Source organism: Balaenoptera borealis (genome assembly GCF_965194805.1).
Source record: "Balaenoptera borealis genome assembly, chromosome: 18".
NCBI classification, from domain to species: Eukaryota; Metazoa; Chordata; class Mammalia; order Artiodactyla; family Balaenopteridae; genus Balaenoptera; species Balaenoptera borealis.
The window spans coordinates 62,122,499-62,143,988 of record NC_138877.1 but is presented as its reverse complement, the minus strand read 5'-3'; the positions used below and the strand labels follow the sequence as shown (position 1 = coordinate 62,143,988).

Genomic DNA, 21,490 nt, shown 5'->3' with positions numbered 1-21,490 from the left:
AGCTAGGTCAAAATTCAAATCTTCATGTTCCAGTTAAAATGTTTCCTTGCTTAGTAAAATCATCTTTAAAATATAATGTTAACGAGATTACAAAGATATCTAGATGTACACATTTAGAAACAGGCATTATTTACTTATGTAGAAAGAAAATGGTACAGTATTTGACATATAATTAGGTCAACCTTATAACATATATTTTTGTATATAAAGTGCTTTTGTGCATAAAATTTATGTGGAATTCAAAGCTAGGGAAGGAAAAAGAATGTCCGGTGAAGATCTGAAGTGAGGTTCTGCATGTGGGTACATGTGTGTGTTCAAAAGTGCTGATACAGTGGTCCCGGTGAACCCTGTGTTGGGTAGAAAATGAGGCCCTTCCATGAAATATTCTTCCCTATCCCTGTGTATATGTCAGAGCAGGAGACGGAGCAGGAGGTGAGAATGCTCCATTTCCACAGTCATTCATTTTTTAATTAGGAAATAATGACTAAATGTTATTATTTCTAGCCACTAATTTTCTGACTAAATGGCTACTTGAGGAAAAGGAGGAAACCAATGATCTATGTTGTCAAAAATAAAACAAAAATATTAAAAAAAAACACAAGTGTATGGCTTTTCCATATTTTCAAATATAACCATAAACAATGATCCCAGAGTGAAATACTAAACCTTTGAGAGAAGAGTTGTATTTCACATTACGTTTAGTTTTTATTCACTCCTTAGAAAGAAAAGTGAGACAATTATTATACCAAATGCCCTCCTAAAGGTAACCCCTATCTTGCTCTCTTGGTCACTCCATACTTCTTTAGACAATCATTTTTTTTAAGACTTCCTTATACTGATCACTTATTTAAAGTGTCTTTATTGCATTGATCTCCTCAAGAATAACTTCTATTTATCTGACCAAAAGTAGTAATGAAAAACTACATATCCAAGAGCTATATTTTAGAAGTTTAGCACCATTGCAGACATTTCATTTATGATTACTTATATATGGTATTCCTAGAGAATCCCTTCACATTTCCCTAACATTTCACACTGACATATTTGGGTTCAAAAGTGTGCCTAGGTCACAAGAGTCAATTCTTCGTTCCATTCTTAAATCCATTGCTCTGTATTAAAATGTTGTATGAAGACAAATGGCTGGGCTTAACATATGGAAGAGAAGTCATATCAATTGACTGATGAGTAAACTCATGTCTGAAACCAGCTTTAGTGCTACTTATAAAAATATTTAATAACAAATAGACATATTTTAGGTAATACTGTTATAATTGTTATAAGGAATATACATAGACACCTATTCCCCCTTTGAATACAACTTCAAAGCAGAGATGCAAGTCAAAGTTTGAGCAAACATTGATGATTGAAATCGAACAAAACTTCAGGACTACAAGATGAAGTTCATGTCATAAAGAAAAAAAGCCACCAGAATACAGTAAAAATAACCCACTGACACTTAAATGAATATCATCATTTAAAACTGAGATATAAATTCTTATCCTTCATGTATTTATTATTATTTCCTGGAAAGAGTGAAGATATCCATAGAGAAAATAAAATAGAAATAAATAATTTGAAATGGAAATTTAAAAGCTGCCATTTTGCCATTTCACAGTGATAAAGTTTTGCTCATTATGTACTTACCAATAAGTACTTTGTACATTTAGTTATGCACACATGAAATGGTGGCTATGGAAAAAATATTTTGATTGTGATAGGCAGCTGAAGTGAGCAAATTCATAATCATAATACAGATCAATTTTGCAACACATCATGAAAACAGGCATGCACGCTTTTACCAAAAAATACCTCTCAACTTCCTACTTAACAGGGATAATCTTCTGTCAGTTATACCTGCTCTACCTGAATATATAACATTTTCTCTACTGACCATCTCCTCCACATATATTCTCAAACTTCTCAAAATCCAAACATACATATATATATGTACATACATGCATACATACATACACGTACACACAGACACACAAAAATGACCCTGTTGTAATCCTACCATTGACTCCTTCTTACCATCTGTTCTCTTTTTCCCAATCACTCCTTCCAAGTTTCCAGTTGGTAGTATCTATTTCCTCATCTGTTCCTTATTCGTAATGAAAGGCCATCTACCTCTTCTTTCTTAGCTTTACTAAATTAGTTCCCCCTAAGATGATAAATGATTATGTAATATTCGAACTCAGTGAACCGTTTCTATCCAGGTCTTACTCAACTTAGTATTTGGCACTCTTGAACTCTCCCTTTTTGTTCTACAAGAATCATCTTTTCTATTAATATTCAGGAGACTGCCCCCAGTTAGGTTTCCTCCTAAAGTTTCTTTGACCATCACTTCTTAATTTTCCTACAGTATATTATTCCCCTCCCATTTCATTAATATTATCTTCAGTAATCTGGCTTGTATCTTTTTATTTTCTCATGACTTGTTCTGAGTGACCTTATCCACAAGCATTATTTCATTTTTGCCTAATAAGCTGATATCTCCACAGCCAGAATTTACAGCACAAATTACTCTTTTCATTTCTAAATCCTCTAAACTATTGAATACATACACCTGGATACTTTCCAGACAACATCAATTCTGTTTCTTTAAAACATAATGGCCACCCTCCACTCAAATTCCGTGTAACACCCAGTTTTTTCCTTAGAAGTATCTTCTTCAGATCTCTGACACTGCCCTTGTGATTTCTCTTGTTGGATTAATGCTACGGTCTTGAGTCTCATTCTCTCTAATCTATCTAATTATGAAATTCTTTGGGATAAGACCCTTAAGTATTTTCCACTGTCTTTACAAATGATTTCAAAATACTTAGCACTGTATACGTAGAAACTTATCTCCTATCATCATCCCTTCAATTAACTTTTCCTTTCATCACACCAGTATTCTTTGGTTTTGTTGATTGGGCACAGCTCATTTTTACTTTGATGCTTTTCTCCAAATTGATCCTTCTTCATGGATTGGTATTCCCTACTGTTGTCCACCCGAAAAATTGCTAGCTAATAAGACTCATCATAGCATCACCTCTTTTGGGAACAATTATTTGAAGTGATTGCCATCTGTATTTCTCTTTGTATTTCCAGAATTTGTGCACCATTTCTCCATAGCACTTATTTCACAGTGCTGCTGTTAGTGTTTTGGAGAAGGAGGAATCTATCAATCATGGTGGAAACAGCTGGTTGTCAACAGATATTCATTCTCTTCTTATTTTCTAATTTACAGAATCTCGTTGCATTTGAGTCAGCAATGCGCCTGCCTAAAAATACTGACTTCCCAGGCTTTCTGGTACCTAAAGAGTGTCATCTGATCTGAAAGACTATTGAAAATGAGATGTGAATAAAAGCCTTCTGGGCATGATGATGGGGAAAGAGAAATATCAGCTATCATATGCCATGTGCCCTCTGACTTTTCGCCTTTTTCACAGGATCACAGAAACAATGTGGGTAGATGAAGCAGCCATCCTGTGACCACCAGAAAGAGACATATGACGGGTGGCAGGGTGAAAAGAAGAAAGTGTGCTTTCTGTGATGATATCATAAAGTCGCAATACTAGACTGGGGTTGCCAATCCTGACCTCTTACTTATTAAAGCTGCCAAAGTTGGGTTTCTGTTACAGATTGTAGCCAAACAAAATGTTAAGTGAAACCTTTTTCCACCTGGAAAGGTAGCCCTTTGAAGGCAAGGACCCTATCCTATTCAGTTCTATATCTCAATGACTAGTCCAGTCACACATAATAGATGATACATCCAAAATTCTGACTGATGGAATAAATGAATAAACACCACCAAAACAACTCTTAAGAAAAGCTCTGTCTCCTAAAAATCAGGGCACTGAAAGAAAATGTCCAAATTTGAATATAAATAGGCATAATGACAGCCAAAAGTAATCCACAGCCTCAGAATTCTTATCCCCTTCTTTGGGTACAATACATTTAAAAATACAAGAATGATGAATTATTAGTTAGAATATTGAGGTCAAGTCTACAATTTTCTTGTCCTTCAATTATCCTTTAGTCAGAGAAAACTAACATGAGACTATTACTGCTCAGCTCCTATTAACACAGCTAAACTGTTGACCCTTATCATTTAAATTACAAACTATTAAATGGCAAGCACCAATTTTCCTCTTCAAATTCTGTTTGAAAGAGGTCTGTAGGACAACTTTTTCCTCCAGAACAAGTTTAACTTATCCATTTCTAGTGGAAAGTCAATGCCTGCCCAGCTGTCAATGACTGAGTACCCCCAAATACACTGATAAAACAATCTATGGAAGCTGCAGAAGGGCCACTTCAGAATTTTAGCAACACATGGCAAATCTTATTTTTGAGTAGATCTTTCTTGTCAGGAAGTTAATAAGGTCTTGCATTCAAATTCAGGCAGTCTCAACATAGGTAAGCAGAGTTGCTTAAGACTAAAAATAAAAGGAAAAGGGTTTTCCTTCTATTCGTTTCCCTTCTATTAACTGGTGTTTAGTTTGTGTCTCTACTTGCATGTGTTTGAGACTCAATCCTGCATATTTCTCTTTTCTTCAAATCTCATATGTGAAACTATCAAAAGCTGTTAGTCTATGGCTTTGCTATTCCATAGGACTAGAGTAGCCTCTTTTTGCTGATCAACTTGCTATGTGGATTTCATCTCCTAAATAAATTTCAGATTACCTCTATGTCTTTTCAGTTTCCCAGTGGATGCTCTCTTTCAGGAACCTGGATTTCCCAACTAGACTTTTTTAATAGGATCTTGGTTGGTATCTTGTACCCCACTCTCAGACACAAATCCCAAGTCACTACCTAAAAGCAACTTTGCCAATTCAGTTTCCATACTGCAACCCATGTGGTCTACACATATGCAAATATCATAATACCACTGCTATCCTAAAAGCTTTAAATAGCTCTCCACCCCTCTGTAAAGGTTACACTAACTATTGTTCATAGTACCTGCAAGATGTGGCCCCTCTTTCCTGCTCACTCTCATTTCTTGACAATCCTTTATTCAAGGCCTACCCATGACAAAGTTTTCTTGCCTCAGATACATACTCTTACTTGGCCCTTTATAATTGCTATTTAACATTCTTAGTATATGCATTTCTTCAATTCCAACATCACCTGACTCCCTCATCTTTTGGGTCTCAGAATTTGCTCTTACCAAAAATAAATACAGAAGAGTGAATAAAAGTCCAATGGAAGGAAGTACTTATCAAATGTATTTTAGATGGAAGACCAATTGAAGGCAAGACCTTGGGGAGATGAAAACCAGGCAGCAGGTGCTTACAACAGTTTTAGTGAGAGCTTATGAAGATCAGGTGATAGAAGTGATCAGGGTGAGAGAGAGAAGGGTCTAGGGGGAAAATAGTGAGGAGGCAAGATCAAGAGGATTTGATGACTGGGATTAGAGGGTCTCTTAGAGCAACCAGTGGAAATAATGAACTAAAAAGAGATTTTTTATATTTCATACTGGATATGTACACCAGAAGAGATCACAGATATGGCTATTAAACTTTTGAGAATTCAAGTTGATCAAGGAATGTTTGCACCTCTAGAAAATAAGTGGTCTGAGGATAGAGACTCAGGTAACAATGATAAGAAAGGACAATAGGAACAGAGATGATAGCAGAGGAATGAGAAAAGAAAGTTGAAGGGGCAAGAGGACACCCAGAAGCTGGCACAGGAAATGCAAAGGATAAAGATGATTCTACAGATAGATTTGCTAAGTATCTAATACCACAGAAAATGTGTCTAGAATAGAGCAAACATGAGGGTCTATGACCACATGTGAGAAACAAATTTTGTTAGAATGCTGGAAATTAGTACCATATTGTGGTAGTTTATTAAGAAGATTTATGTGATGACAGAGCAAAAATAAAGTAAAACTATGGGTTTTAGAGTCCAAAGACCTGGGGTCAACTCCCAGCACTGCAGTCTCTTCCGTGTGTAGGATTGAAACTCTTGATTTTGCTGAGCATTAATTTCTACCATGCCCAATGAGGATTATAGTAATGCTTTCCTTGCATTGTTTTTTTCCCCAGGATTAAGTGTCTGTTGATATATGTAAAGCAAGGAGAAATATCTGGAAAGTCAAAATAAGGATTTGTTATTATCATGACTGTTTTGTAATTAGTAGCATGTTCCCCAACATATGGTGGCTATAATAAATAGTAGTATTCTTTATTGTTGTATATAATTATTGTTGGTGTTGAGGGAACGTTTAAAATGAAGGAATTTCAAGAAAATATGTGAAATCGGAGCCAATAGAATATAAGAGGTGACAGCTGTAATAAAGAAAAGGATAACTAATGGAGGAAAGTGCTGGGCTGGAATAAACAAGTCAGATGCAGGAATTAGCCTTGGAAAGAGGAGGGTAGTGTCTGCTTCTGAAATGGAATGGATGAGGACAGAATAGGTTAAAGACGGAAACTTTTGTATGGAAAGAAAAAGAAATTTGGAAGAATTAGCGTTGGATGAACTTAGCCATTTTAGGGAACAAATCTGCTCAAGCATAGGGTGGTGAGCCTTAGGTGATATAGGTTTCGAGAAGAGAGAAAATGGTAGAATAACATGCTGAATAATAAGATAGATACCGAGCCATGGAGGTAATTCCACTATTTGGTCAGTGTGTTAGCTCTCACTCTCTCTCTTACTCTTGCTTTAACTTGTAAAACTTACATGTGCAAACACAGGGTACAATGTAGGCTATGAAATATGGTCTATAAGAGAATCTATAAAGAGTAACAGAAAATTTCCAGAGAAAGAAAAAAAATGTATATATATATATTTCTGGAACATTCTGTCTCCAATTCTTGGCAATTACAACTATTAACTATAAGACTGAAGAAACTCAAAAATGGTATATTAACTTTTCACAGTAATGTAGTAAAAAAAATATTGCCCTCATTATTCTAGAAGTAAGGCTGCAGGATTATTATAAACTCTTTCAAGTGGCCTGATAATGGGAGAATTTGACTCTTTTTTTAATATTAAGAAACTAGGCATATCATAAGAAACTGCCCTAAGAAAATATAAATGACCACAGGAATAACCTGTCTCTTATATTTCCCAGATATATTGAGTAAGCGAATTTGAGTGAAAAAAAACAAAACAAAACAAAAAAAACCAACAACAACAAAAATTCAGCTGTTAGTTTTGGTAGAAATAATAAAAGAGGGGAATATACTTTACACTTAAACATGTCTAGGAATCAGTTTTCCTGAAAAGGGGAAGGGTCTTAGGTTAAGCTTAGGAAATAAACAAATACAGGCACTGAGAGATACTGTGGGTTTGCTTTCAGACCACCTAAATAAATCAAATATCACAATAAAATGAGTCACACAAGTTTTGGGGTTTCCCAGTGCATATAAAAGTTATGTTTACACTGCTGTAGTCTATTAAACGTGAAATATCATTATATCTGAAAAACAATGTGCATACTTTAATTAAAAATACTTTATTGATAAAAATGCTAATCATCATGCATCATCTGAGCCTTCAGTGAGTTGTAATCTTTTTATAATGGTAACATCAAAGATCATCACAGATCATCATAATACATATACAGTTGACCCTAAAATGACAGTGATTTGAACTGCGCGGGTCCACGTATATGAAGACTTTTTCCAATAGGTACGTACTGATCCACGGTTGGGAATCTGCAGATGTGGAGCCTCAGATGTGGAGGGCTGACTGTAAAGTTATACACAGATTTTTGATTGCATGAGAGTCAACACCTCTAACCCCCTTGTTGCTCAAGGGTCAACTGTAATGATAATGAAAAAGTTTGAAATATTGTGAGAATTACCAAAATGTGTCAGAGAGACACAAAGTGAGCATACGCTGTTAGAAAATTGGTGCCAGTAGACTTGCTTGATACAGGATTGCCACAAATCTTCAATGTGTAAAAAAATGCACTATCTTTGAAGCACAATAAAGCAAAGCTCAATAAAACGATGTAAACTAAATGAGCCAAACTGATAAGACATGGGTATCCCTCTGTTCAAGTTTACCAATTCTTCACTTAACTTTAGTTCATTTCTGAAACTGGAACTAAGAAAAAAACTATTAAATGGAAAAAATGTTTTGATCATAAAAGTGGGAGAAATTATGATGTATTCAACATGTCTGAAGAAATTTCACAGATAGAAAAAATCGTCAAGTGAACCATGTAAATACATAAATATAGGTAATAACACTTTGAAAGAAAATAACATTTGTATATACCATGTAATATAAAGAGGGTTAATTGCAGCCCCAAAGGAGGAAGAGAACGCCTGATAGTGAGTGATGATTAATCAAAAAATGGTTCGAGCAACTCATTTGTTGGAAGGTGATGGGAAATTTTTACGTAGGTATTCAATATTAGAACCAGAAGTGTTTAATGATAATTTTCTTTATCTTTAGACTTTGAGGCTAGAAGTTGTTCCTAGTTAGGAATACTTTGCATATCTGTAAAGAGAGTGGACTCCCTGGGCCAAAAATAACGTGCTGGGCTTCGCTGGTGGCTCAGTGGTTGAGAATCCGCCTGCCAATGCAGGGGACACAGGTTCGAGCCCTGGTCTGGAAAGATCCCACATGCCACGGAGCAACTAAGCCCGCGTGCCACAACTACTGAGCACGTGCACCAAGAGCCCCGAGCTCCGCAACAAGAGAAGCCACCGCAATGAGAAGCCTGCGCACCGCCACGAAGAGTAGCCCCCGCTCGCCGCAACTAGAGAAAGCCCGCGCACAGCAACAGACCCAACGCAGCCAAAACTAAATAAATAAATAAATCTATTAAAAGAAATAATAATGTGCTGCAAAACATGAAAATGGCAAATATACACAATTACCTAAAGAATTCTAGGGGAGGCTACCTTTTCATCTGATCGTACTTGAACTGTAAACACTCTATCGCTTATTCTTGGTATTTTTGTTCACTTTCATTTTCTCCTCATCCTATAAGGTACTTTAAACATTTTATTCAATAACCTCAGGGCTATTTTCCTAATTCTATCCACATATAAAATTGCTATAAGGATTTGTTGTGAATTAAAAATTCCAACTTTGAAGGTCTAGCCAATAAAAAGCCTCAATTAAGCACTCATCATCCCTAAATCTATTTTTTATTTAATAATATGAAAGAACAATTGTTTTCACATATATGGCTCAATTGAGATTCTTACTGCTCTTTATCAAAATTTAATGCTTGGTTTTCATAAACTTGTGTATATTGTGAGTGCTTGTTGAACTAATTCGGCTTTTTTTCATATTGGTTGTCAATGTTTTCTTGTTTTTGTTTTTTTGTTGTTGTTGATTGTTAGGATTTCTTCACATATTTGTATCTGGGCCCCTAAATTGGTACAACCATTTTGAAAAAATGATTAACATTATCTACTAAAGTTAAACACATATATAACTTACAACCAGCAATTTCAACAGAAATACCTGAATGCTCATCAGCAGTTGAATGAATTAAACAATGTAAACAATGTAATGCTACACAGCAGGAAAAAGAATAAATCTGTGTAAAATAATACAGATGGATTTCATGGATATAGTTTTGAGTGGAAAAGAGCCAGAGCCCAAATAGTAAATACTGTATACCTCCATGTATATGAAGACCAAAATAGGAAATATTAATCTATGATAATAGACATGAAAATAGTGGCTACTTTTGAGCAGCACTGACTGAGAAGGGAAAAGGAGATTCTTTTAAAACTCTAAAATTATGCTTTTACAAATGCATATTTGTAAATTTATTATGGTAACCTCTTAAGATTACTATATATAAGACCTACTACAATGTAATTTTTTCATTTTGTCAATATCAGTAAAGTATTATATATTTATACAGAGTAATTTGGAACATTTCCTAATTCAGGCATTTCCTTGATTAACCAAGTAGGTACAGACGTTAATTCTAAAATGTAAAAAATATTTTTCCATGACAGATGAAAACAGTTTGGTACTAGATAAGTACCATAAAGGGTAAGAATGCTTGCTTTCAAAGTTACTTTCACATTTTAATGATAGTTAAACTAAATTACATATAAGTTATTCTTAAAAATACTCGGTAAATATCAAACGAAGGTATTAAAATTAAATAAACCAAGATTACATTTCCCTTTAACAGTTAATTTGCAGTGCTCTATTATTTTGCTTCACAAACAATTTTATGCTAGAAATAAGCAGGTTTCTGTATTCACATTATCTTTACCCAAGAGCATTTAAATAAATATCATTGATTACCTGCAAATTACAGATTGTGGATTCAGAGCTCAAAATTAAAGCTCTAAGGATATAATTCGATTAAAATGATCCATAATTGTGAATTCACCTCACCAGTGCCCCTAAGACAAGAAGCTCTTTCTGACATCGCAGTGAATTATTTTAATGATTATGGCCTGCACAGGAAAAGTTGAATAAAAAGCCAACAATATCCTAACCCCTTTGCAATGAAAACAAAACTTTTGTCTAATGCTTCTTTATATCTTACCCTCATAATTTCTATAAAAATATGAACACAAATGCTTCCGTCAGATCAATGACTGAGCTAATTCAATATTTTCTGACAGGTACATATTTCTACAGAATGGTGGGGCTGTCATCTACAATGTCATTGCAAAGGATCTGATAGGGTCCAAACTACTCCAGACTTCACACAACCCATTTTACACCTGTCACCCCAAATTTACCAAACCATTTGGATTGAGAATTTCAGCAGGGACCTTCATGAGGTACAGCCACCTACAAATACCTAGTCAGCTCCTTTTCTACTCTTCAGATATTCTTCAGATCAAACCTTCACCTTTCTCTTTCAGCATGTTATCCGTCACTCTTAGCAAAAGAAAATCTGTTTTGGTCTTCTGCCCATTTTTGGATTGGGTTGTTTGTTTTTTTGATATTGAGCTGCATGAGCTGCTTGTATATTTTGGAGATTAATCCTTTGTCAGTTGCTTCATTTGCAAAAGCTTTTAAGTTTCATTAGGTATCATTTGTTTATTTTTGTCTTCATTTCCATTTCTCTAGTGGGTCAAAAAGGATCCTGCTGTGATTTATGTCATAGAATGTTCTGCCTATGTTTTCCTCTAAGTGTTTTATAGTGTCTGGCCTTACATTTAGGTCTTTAATTCATTTTGAGTTTATTTTTGTGTATGGTGTTAGGGAGTGTTCTAATTTCATTCTTTTACATGTAGCTGTCCAGTTTTCCCAGCACCACTTACTGAAGAGGCTGTCTTTTCTCCATTGTATATTCTTGCAGCTCTATTTACAATAGCCAAGACATGGAAGCAACCTAAGTGTCCATCAACAGATGAACGGATAAAGAAGATGTGGCACATATATACAATGGAATATTACTCAGCCATAAAAAGACATGAAATTGAGTTATTTGTAGTGAGGTGGATGGACCTAGAGTCTGTCACACAGAATGAAGTAAGTCAGAAAGAGAAAAAATAAATACCGTATGCTAACACATATATATGGAATCTAAAAAAAAAAAAAAATGGTTCTGAAGAACATAGGGGCAGGAGAGGAATAAAGACACAGATGTAGAGAATGGACTTGAGGACACGGGGATGGGGAAGGGTAAGCTGGGACGAAGTGAGAGGGTAGCATTGACATATATACACTACCAAATGTAAAATAGATAGCTGGTAGGAAGCAGCCGCATAGCACAGGGAGATCAGCTCGGTGCTTTGTGACCACCTAGAGGGGTGGGATAGGGAGGGTGGGAGGGAGACGCACGAGGGAGGAGGTATGGGGATATATGTATATGTATAGCTGATTCACTTTATTATAAAGCAGAAACTAACACACCATTGTAAAGCAATTATACTCCAATAAAGATGTTAAAAAAATAATAAAATATTTCTTTTAAGTTCAAATTGGAAAAAACAAAAACAAAAACAAAACAAAACAAAAAGAAAGTCTGGTACTAAGATCCCAGATTATCAGTCGATGTCTAACAGAAAATACCTTATAATAATTACTTCATCTATGATTTCTCTCTTCTCTAAATAAACAGGGAATGTACTTGCCATACTTAAACTGAATGCCTGTGAGAATATAATTTAAAAACATATATAAGGCCATTCTGACTTTCAGAATGGGAAAGACCACTGAAAATCTACTTCCCCATAAAAGCAATGAAAATACTGGGGAAAGTTGTCCCAAAAAGTCAACTTCCTCGGAACTCTGGAAATTAAGTTGCAACAAGTTGATGTATGTTTCTTTAAGAAAAATGCTGAATCTCAGTAAGCCTTGTGACATTTCAGTTTGCCCTATTCATATCCTTCTTTCCTCAGTGCTGTGGTAGACTTAAAAGTGAATAGCCTCAAAATTATAGTGAAAATGAGAACATAGTATCCACTGATGGGGCTCAATGAATGGGGCAGAATGGGTTTGGAGCCCCCCAAGAGTTCCATGCTCAGAGTATTATCATTATTTGACCTGGAAGTTTCCTCAAAACCCCCATTTACATGACTGTAAGCTGTAGATAATAGTAATTGTTCCCATTAGGTTGTTATAAGGATTAAATGAGATAATATATGAAAAATTAGCTAACAGAAGGCAGTCACTCAATGTTTGTCATTGTTGATGTCATTATAACCAGCATTATCTCTTCTGTTTCCACAAAGCTGGAAACAGAGTGAATGCCTATAAATTCTCTTGTTTAATTTTTTAGCTAGTTAGTTGATTGATTATTGGAAGAAATTAACATATAGATATATAACTCATTGAAGTGATAGGATTCTGAAAATAGCTGCATTTGAATCCTAGACATCTCTACCACAAAGGAAGTGAAATTCATTTTTAATGATTGCCCACTATGTGCCAGGTAGGTGCTTTCTTTTAAATAGCTGCACAGCCTGGCACAAGTCGCTAAAGTTCTTGCTCCCTCAGTTTTTTTCTCTGTTATATAGAAAAAGGCAAATAGGAATTAACGGGCTCTTTTTCTCACATTCCCATCCAATCCGTTAGTAAATTCTATCCATTCTACCTTTAAAATATATCCAGAATTTAAATACTTTATATTATCTCTACTGCTACCGCTCTGGTCTAAGCCACCATCATCTTGTCTTTATTTTACCTGATTCATAGATTTCTCTGTGCTATTAGCCTTTTCCCATGTGTATTTGCCCAAAACAATTAGTGACAATGGTTTAACATTTCAGCTCTCTGAGGTGGTAATAACGGCTGGGGCAAATGAGAAGCTGACCAGAAATCATTAAAGGAATGTTGGGGAATGAAGAACGAGATGATCATCTGGGGCTTTGAAAAGCTCCAACACATGCCTGGGAATGTAGAGGACATACACATGTGCAGTAACATGTGCATTCCCAGAGAAACCTGAGAAGGCCCTAAACTGTTAATGACGGCTGACCTTGAAGCTCTGTGAAAGCAAGAAGTAAAGGCTAAGGCAGTGTTTTAAAGTACCCTAGGAATATTATGTGTGCCCCCAACAAACACACAGAGATGCTCAATTGGGAGAGTTACTGGTGCAAGACATTTAAGGAAATTTTGTGTGTACAAACACACACACATTTTTAGATTAAAAAATTTTACGTTTTTCTGGTGTGCTAGGGACAACCCCCTGTTTCTTAGGTTCTCCAAAGACAGCTGCTATACTAGCATTGTATAAAACTGAAGAAAAAAAATATCACATTATAATGGCACGTTGTTCCTTTAGGAAGGGTAGTATTTTGAGATAAGAAGCCATATTGTAAGTACTTATCTTCGTCTTCTGTTTTTTTTTAAGTAAGATATTTAGAAGGCCATGCGTATATACTTGTCAGGGATTGCAAAAGAAAAGCTAAACAAACAAAGTCAACAATCCTCTCTGTCCAAGAAAATGATTTGTTAATATACTAAAATAATATTCTCCCACAGTGTCATTCAAAATTGTTTCCAACCTCAGTTAGGTTCTAAGCAATTCGCAACAATCTATTCCATGTGATTCCTCATTTTCCACTGTCAAACTTCCTTTGTTTTTTTTTTAAACATACTTTGTTCCCCTCAAATTAACCATAGAAGAATTTATATTTCAATCCATGCAGATGACTTGGCTTTATCTTTTACAGAAAATGAAGTGTTCAGGTATATACTAGTTAAGCTTTCTGACCCAATCCTATCCTGATGCCTATACTATTACAGTGCTTTTTTCCTTATAGATCCTTTTAGAGGAAAACGTGTCCCTTATACTATCCTAAATGAATACTTCTCACTGAGTTATGTAAACCCATCCTTACCACTCTGTGTAGGATCTTTGAACTATCAATTATACACTCTCTCCTGTATTTCTTTTTCTTTTTTCTTTTAAAGTGAAAGTAAGGTTATTTAGAGAGATACACATTCCATGGATAGAATGCGGTCTGTCTCAGAAGGCAAGAGCTCTCACTCCTGTATTTTCGACCTCATTCTCCAATGTTGCTTCCTTTCATCTTATAAATAGGCTCAAAATGCTCGCATCTTGTGGAAAACATTTTTTTTAAAATTCTGAGTCCTATTTTAGATACTGTCCTCTTCCATATTCATAGGCAAGATCTTGACAAGGAAAAGCTATCCAGAATTTACTCTCATGTGTGTAATTGTTCTTAAGTCCTGAAAGAAAAACTATCAAACAGGCTTTTCAGAAGAGATCATTTTATTCCCTAGGAACTATTTACTTCCTTTCTTCAATTTTCGTCTTGGTCCTCTGGTATCTGAACCCACTTTAGCCATCCTTGTAACCCTGCACCAAAATGGTTAACGAAGACTTGTTAATCATCCAGGGCTAGGACCATCTTTCAGGCCTTATCTTTGACAGCCCCATTTTATTTGATATGATTTCTTGGGCCCTCCTGAAATCTCTACACTGTTTCTTTTTCTAACAATATTTCCTCCTGCCTTCCGTACTTTTTTCCTATCCATCTTGCTTCTAGTTTTTTGGTCTTTGTTTTTTCCCCTGCCTGTTCTTAAAAATTGGTATTTCTCTGGGTTTCATCCATGTTCTTTTTCTTTTATGCTGATTACTTTCTTAGGGAAATCTCATCTATTTAAATAATGCCAATCACAGAATATGTGCTTACTTATGAATGCCAAATCTATAAACTCCATCCAGACCCTTTCTCCAGACCCCTCATATTCAGCTTCTAAATTATACCTTCTGGATGTCTCATAGGTGCCACGAAATGACTGACTGTTGACAGTATTCAGAGAGTTCATCTGAATTTCAGTTTGGTGTTGGAATATTACCTTGAATATTTTAAAGTTTTCTTTAGGTTTATTTTTCCATCTGAAATCATATATCCTTAACTTTTTCATTATATACCAGAGGTACAACTATAGCTATCCAGAATTAACGCTCAGGTGTATAATTGTTATTAAATCCTGAAAGAAAAACTATTAAATGACAGGCTGACTTTTTAGAACAGATCATTTTATTCCCTAGGAGCAAGGGTATATTCTGAGGCCATAACTATTGATTTTAAATATTCTTGCTAGAAATGACTTGAGGTAGTATGCATAAATTAATTTTATGTTATAAACCGTAAGTCACCCATGTTGAAACTCTTTCATCCTAATTATAGAGAAATTCGAATTTAAACTCATTTCCTCCAGTTTGTTCGCATCCTAATTAAATGATAGCTGGGAGAGCTCTGGAAATAGTGAATATATGCATACAAACACATTGAGAATCCACTATGGGCATGGTCAGTCCATGGTAACTAACGTAATCTATGTACAGACACTTTCAAGCTCAACAGGGTATGTGTAAACAAGCTAGCTAATTATATCCCCAAGGAGTGGGGTTGTTAAGCCCTGTATCAGTCACCTTTCACTGAAAAATAAAATAAAATATCTTTTTGAAGGTGAGCAGCTTGTTGGTAAATTTGCATATCAAGTAATAGAATAATTTTAACTCCTCCAGTCCAAAATATTAAATTTTAAAAAGTTATGTGGTAAGATAATATCTAAGCGATTTCACTTTTCAGAATCCATTAAATGACAATTCACATGTTTCTCATTTAATATCTTAATGAGATGGTCAATCCCTGTCCCTTCCCTGAATAAGCATGTATTGTATACTGCTATGTGCTGTAAAGGATAAGATGCTGTTATTATTCTTCTTAATGTTCTTAGAAGTTTTTCATTCCAAATAACTACAATAAATATTTTAGTATAAGCTGTAACTAAGGGATAAATATACATAAAGAGACTGCATTACTTTGCTATATCCTATCTAAATTCTACTTTGGATTTTTGATAGCTGAATATGACAAATGTGACTATGGCGAAAGACTACTCATTATTTATGTCCCTAAAGTTGACCATGTCATAGTAAGAAAGATGCCCTAGGAGCAGATGCACCCTGACCATGTTTCTTGGAAAATTAGCGTTAATGGTATATTATAACCAAACTTGCAATTAGAGTTTCAAGCTCCTGGGTCTTGACCTTTCTAGTCCTTCCAATCAGCATTCTTCAAAAAATATATAATAATCATGGATTGCAACTATCTTTGTGTTTCAAATATAAAATGCCAGACAAAGAGTTGTCAGTGTGATCCAAAAATATACATCACCTAGGACATGAGAATATGAACAGTCAATTCACAGAAAATTACATGCAATTGGACAATAAACATATAAAAAGTCCTTATACTTGCTAAAAATGTATTGTGAGTTTTTCCAATTAGTTAATACATATTTAACTTTGAATTTCAAAAAAAGTCAATCATATAAGTATCAAAACAGAACCTCCTAATTTTTCCTACTTCCATTTTAATCAAACTAAGAAGGCTGATAGTGAGGTAAAACCAAAGAAAACTGTGTTAAAGTAGAATTTTTTTGATCATTTTATACAATGACCTCCATTTAAATATGGTGTCTATAAAATATGTCTAAAGATTTGAAATATTTTCTATTTTACTTTAATAATAAATGATATATTTTGTATTATATAACATACTATTTATAATTAAATATTAATAGTACTTTCTATAGATACAGATATTCAAGTAAGAAAATAACATTGATACAATAATATTAACTTATCAATAGATCTTATTAGAAATTTGCCTCCAGAAAGAGCCAATTCTCCAGAACTCTTGATTTCAATTTTATAGCCTGAACTGTGAGATAATAGATTTCTACTGTTTTATGCTACTCAGTTTGTGGTAATTTGTTATGGCAGCTCTAGCAAATTAATACAGTTGTTATAAATGCTGTACATACGTCTTTTTAGTGTAATCATAAAGTGTTACTTGTAATATTTGTACCCTATGGACCTTACTGATATTTTCTGTGGACCTAATATATGATCATTTGTCTTTCCGTGAAGGTTACATACGTGCTTGAGAAGAAAGTACATTGTCTATTGTCAGAGTATAAATTTCAACATCTATCCATAATATCTACCTTATTGGTTTATTTTGTAGGTCTTCTATTTCCTTACTTAGATTTAGTCCACTTGATGTGTCTTGTACAGAGAGTGTTATGTTAATGTCTCCTAGTACTACTGTGATTCTACTCATATCACCTTGCATTTGCTGACAGATTTTGCTTCATAAGGTGACTGCTGTGTTAACTGGGTTATAAATATTCATACATGTTATGCTTTCATTGTGAATTGTGACATTTACCATTAAAAGGTGTCCTGCTTTATCATGTTTAATGCTTTTCTCTTGAACTCTACTTTATCTGTTATCAGGATTGTTACCCCTGCTTCCTTGTGTTTTTTTAACTTTTGTCCCCGCTTGCCTGGTATATTTTTGTTTATCCTTCCCTTTCCCCACCCCCCATTCTGAATTACATTGTTATAGACTTGTCTTTCATATAAAGCATATAGATGTATCTTACATTTTGATTTAAGGTGAAAATCTTTTTTCCTTTAGTAGAAGAGTTAGGTGCATTCACATTTTACCTATAACTGCTATGTTTGGTCTCAGCTTTGTCATATTTTATGATTATCTACATTGTGATATATTTTTCTCTATGAAATTCATATTCATTGCTCTTTCACATGTATATGTACACATACTGTTTAAAGCATGATTTGCTTTTTGGTCTTGTTGTTCTAGGGTTTACCTCTGTAATACTTAAACCTTTTAATGCCCTTAGTTCCTTGACATTTAAACTTTATAACCTGGTTTAGTTGAAATTACTCTGGGTCAGATGTCTCCAAATTCTTTGGTTTTCTTTTATGTTTCACAATCATATATTTTCTTCTTCTTTTCTTCCCCTTTCGTCAAGCAGTTGCAAAAGGCACATCTTACATTTGTATCCTCTCCTCACTTCCCAGGAGATATGCATTTTGAAGACTACTCTTCAGGTGGTTCAAACGTCTAAGTCCCTACCTGGGATTCCACACTCAGGAATGTATTTTCAGACCTGTAAATGACTTAGTCCTTGTGGTGCAGGCCTTATATAAGCCTTAGACCTTCTGGGGTCTTCCTTCCCTCTGCCCTATAGTTATTATCCATTTGTTTTTTCTGCTTTTGCCTGTCACAGAGCTTGACATTAGGGCAGTTGAGGCAGGAGAGTGAAACATCTCTGGCTGAGATTTTGTGTTCTTTCTTTTTTTTACTTAGCGTTCTTTTGAAGTTTAGCCATTCTCTGTCTTCAAGATATGCTAAAGGGATGGTTTTTGTGTAGCTTTATTTTTATTCTTGTTTTGTAATGTTTTGGGGGAACTATTGGGAGATGGGTGTTACAGACCAAATTGTGTCAATTCCTATGTTGAAGTCTTAACCGTCTAGTGACTATATTGGAGCTAGAGCCTTAAAGGAGGTGATCCAGACTAGATGAGGTCCTAAGAGTGGAGTCCTGATCCTCTGGTAGAACTGGTACCCCTATTAGAAGAGAAAGAGGTACGAAAGCTCTCTCTCTGTTATGTGAGGACACAGGAGGAAGACAGCAATCTGCAAGCCAGGAAGAGATCTCTCACTAGAAATCAGATCTGCAAACACCTGATCTTGGACTTCTCAGCCTCCAGAACTGAGAGAAAATAGATTTCTGTTTTTTAAGCCACTCATCCTATGTTATTTTATTATGGCAGCCTGAGAACACTACTATGATGGAGACTGAGGCAGTCCTATTGTCCTTACCTACTGAAGTCTCAGCTAGTTAGCTTTTATAATCTCCCTATAATCAAAATTGATTAAATTTAATAAATTTATCAAAACCTTTTTCTATCTTCCTTCAGGCTGGATTTGAAGAAGTTCTCAATCCTCCCAGATCACTCCCCCCCCTTTTTTTTGTCCAGCAAATGGAGTCTGTATTTAGTCCCATGTAGTTTGTAAGGGTCAGTATTTTCAAAATGTTTGATACTAGAATTATAAATCCAAATATCTTCCTCAGCATGCAATTTTATAATTTCCTTTATAATTATCTGAACTTTAACAGAACTTTCTGAACACATTATGGTTTCCCCCAAAATGACTTTAGCAATGAAATTCAGGTACATTGGAGAAAAGGAAATATTTAAGCACATCTTATATTTTAAAGCTATATTGCCTTGTGGAAGTTTCTGGAAGACAGAGAGACACAGAGCATCTAGAACTGAGCTATAACCTTATACATTGTTCTCTGTTCTTCACAGAGATGAATATAAATGAAGATCTTCTGTTTCTTAAAGCTTAAAATACAGTTATGAAAACAAGATGCAAAGATGCAGCACAAATAACAAAAATTTAAATTGTGTATTATTTGTGGATCTTGTTTGAAATTTGATTGTATATAACAACAGTTGTAGAGGGTTCAATGACAGACATACAGCTTGAGAAGAGCCCTGAAGGAGTTTGTAGGTTTGAATTGGCTGGAGAAGTGTTCAAGTCATGGAAATTACATGATATCTCACCACCCACCCTAGGCAGACATACTTGCTTCTCCCTTTATGCTTTGTAGGGGACCACCAGACTATGAATTTCTTAAGTGCTGAGAATTTGTATTATTGATCTCTGTATACATCCTATTAATGACTTAGATTTTTTAAGTTATTAATGGTATACACTAATGTACAAAAAATTGATAGTGAGTGAATGAATGAAGCAAGGTAATAAAAGCAATGGAATGCACAGGTAATAGTACATGTAAAATAGTGAATGACTACCTGAAGCTGTGGGGCTATGAGTTCTATTGCTGCAGAACAAAGTACCACAAACTTAGAAGCTGAAAACAACACACTTATTATCTCAGTTTCTGTGAGTCAGGAATTCTGACATAAATCATCTGGATCTTTGTTCTGGGTCTCTCAAGGCTGCAGTCCAGGTGTTGACCTGGCAGCATTCTCATTTGGTGGCTTGACTGGGGATGAATCCACTTCAAAGCTCCATGCCATTACTGGCAAAATTTTCTTCCAGCTGTGTGACTGACTGAAGGACCTGGCTTTGCTAACTATTGGCTGGGCTCTACCTTCCGGTCCTAGAAGCTGCCACAGTTCCCTGCCATGTGGTATGCTTCACAGACAGTTCACAACACAGCTGCTTACTTCTTTAAGGCCAGCATCAGAGTATTCTACCTCAGGAAGAACCCTAATCTCAGTTTCAGGAATTTCACCTTGATTAAGTCAAGCTCATCCAGGTTAATCTTCCTTTTGATCAACAGAATTGGGAATCTTAATTACCTGCAAAATCCTTTTGCATTGACACATTCTGTTGGCTAGAGGCAAGTCACAGATTCTGCCCAAACTCAAGGGGAGGGGATTATACAAAAGCCTGACTTATGGGGGAAGAGGGAGAATTCTCTTTACGCTGAGTCCATTACAATGGGGGAGCAGTTTAACTCAGTTTAATTAAGGAATCAGATATTGATCACTAACCATGCACCAGGCACACTGACTTTTAATAACCCATAAATACGCACTTTATTTTATAAATATCCAGATAAAGATATGCTCATGAAAAGAAGAGAACACAAAGCAAGAACACAGAGTTCCATCTGGCAATTAAGGGATAGATCCTTGGAGAAAATGGGACATTAGGAGTGTTGAAGTATTTCAAAAGTGTAGAGAGGGAATAGGAACATCGCAGGAAAAGAATAGCAAGAGCAGTGGCAGAAAGACACACAAAAGCAAGGCATGTCAAAGTCAGCAAGAGAAGCTCAGCATTGTCGTAGCATTTACTGCAAGGTGGGGGATGCTCTAGTGGTTACCAGGAGCCAGGCACGGGAAGCTTTGTATGTGATTTTTAAGGAATTTAGATGCTATTCTCTAGGACAGGTAATAAGACATCTTTGAAGGGTATTAAAGATAAAACCAAAAAACTTTGGGTTGTGAGATGGGGACAGTTTTAAGTGTATTAATAAATCTGGTTAATAACTTATCTAGGAAATTGATGGTAGGGAGACATGAAGACTTATTTCAGGAAAATTTAGGAGCTTAAGCAACAACACTCAGTAACTGATTGGATACAGTGTCAAGCAAAGAGAGAGGTGAAGCAAGAATGATCTTCAGACTATTAGGTAAGGGAATAGATGAACTGGGATATGGTAAACTGATACAACAAGAGGCAAGAATAAAGTAGTTTTCTATCACTGC

The 21,490-nt window shown here is 35.3% G+C and overlaps 1 protein-coding gene across 2 annotated transcripts in view; it reads right to left on the bottom strand.

Moving 5' to 3' along the window:
• GPC5 (glypican 5) overlaps positions 1-21,490 on the bottom strand; it is a gene marked incomplete at its 5' end in the record, with an annotated part of 1,368,327 nt that overhangs the window by 740,324 nt on the left and 606,513 nt on the right. The window lies entirely within an intron of this gene.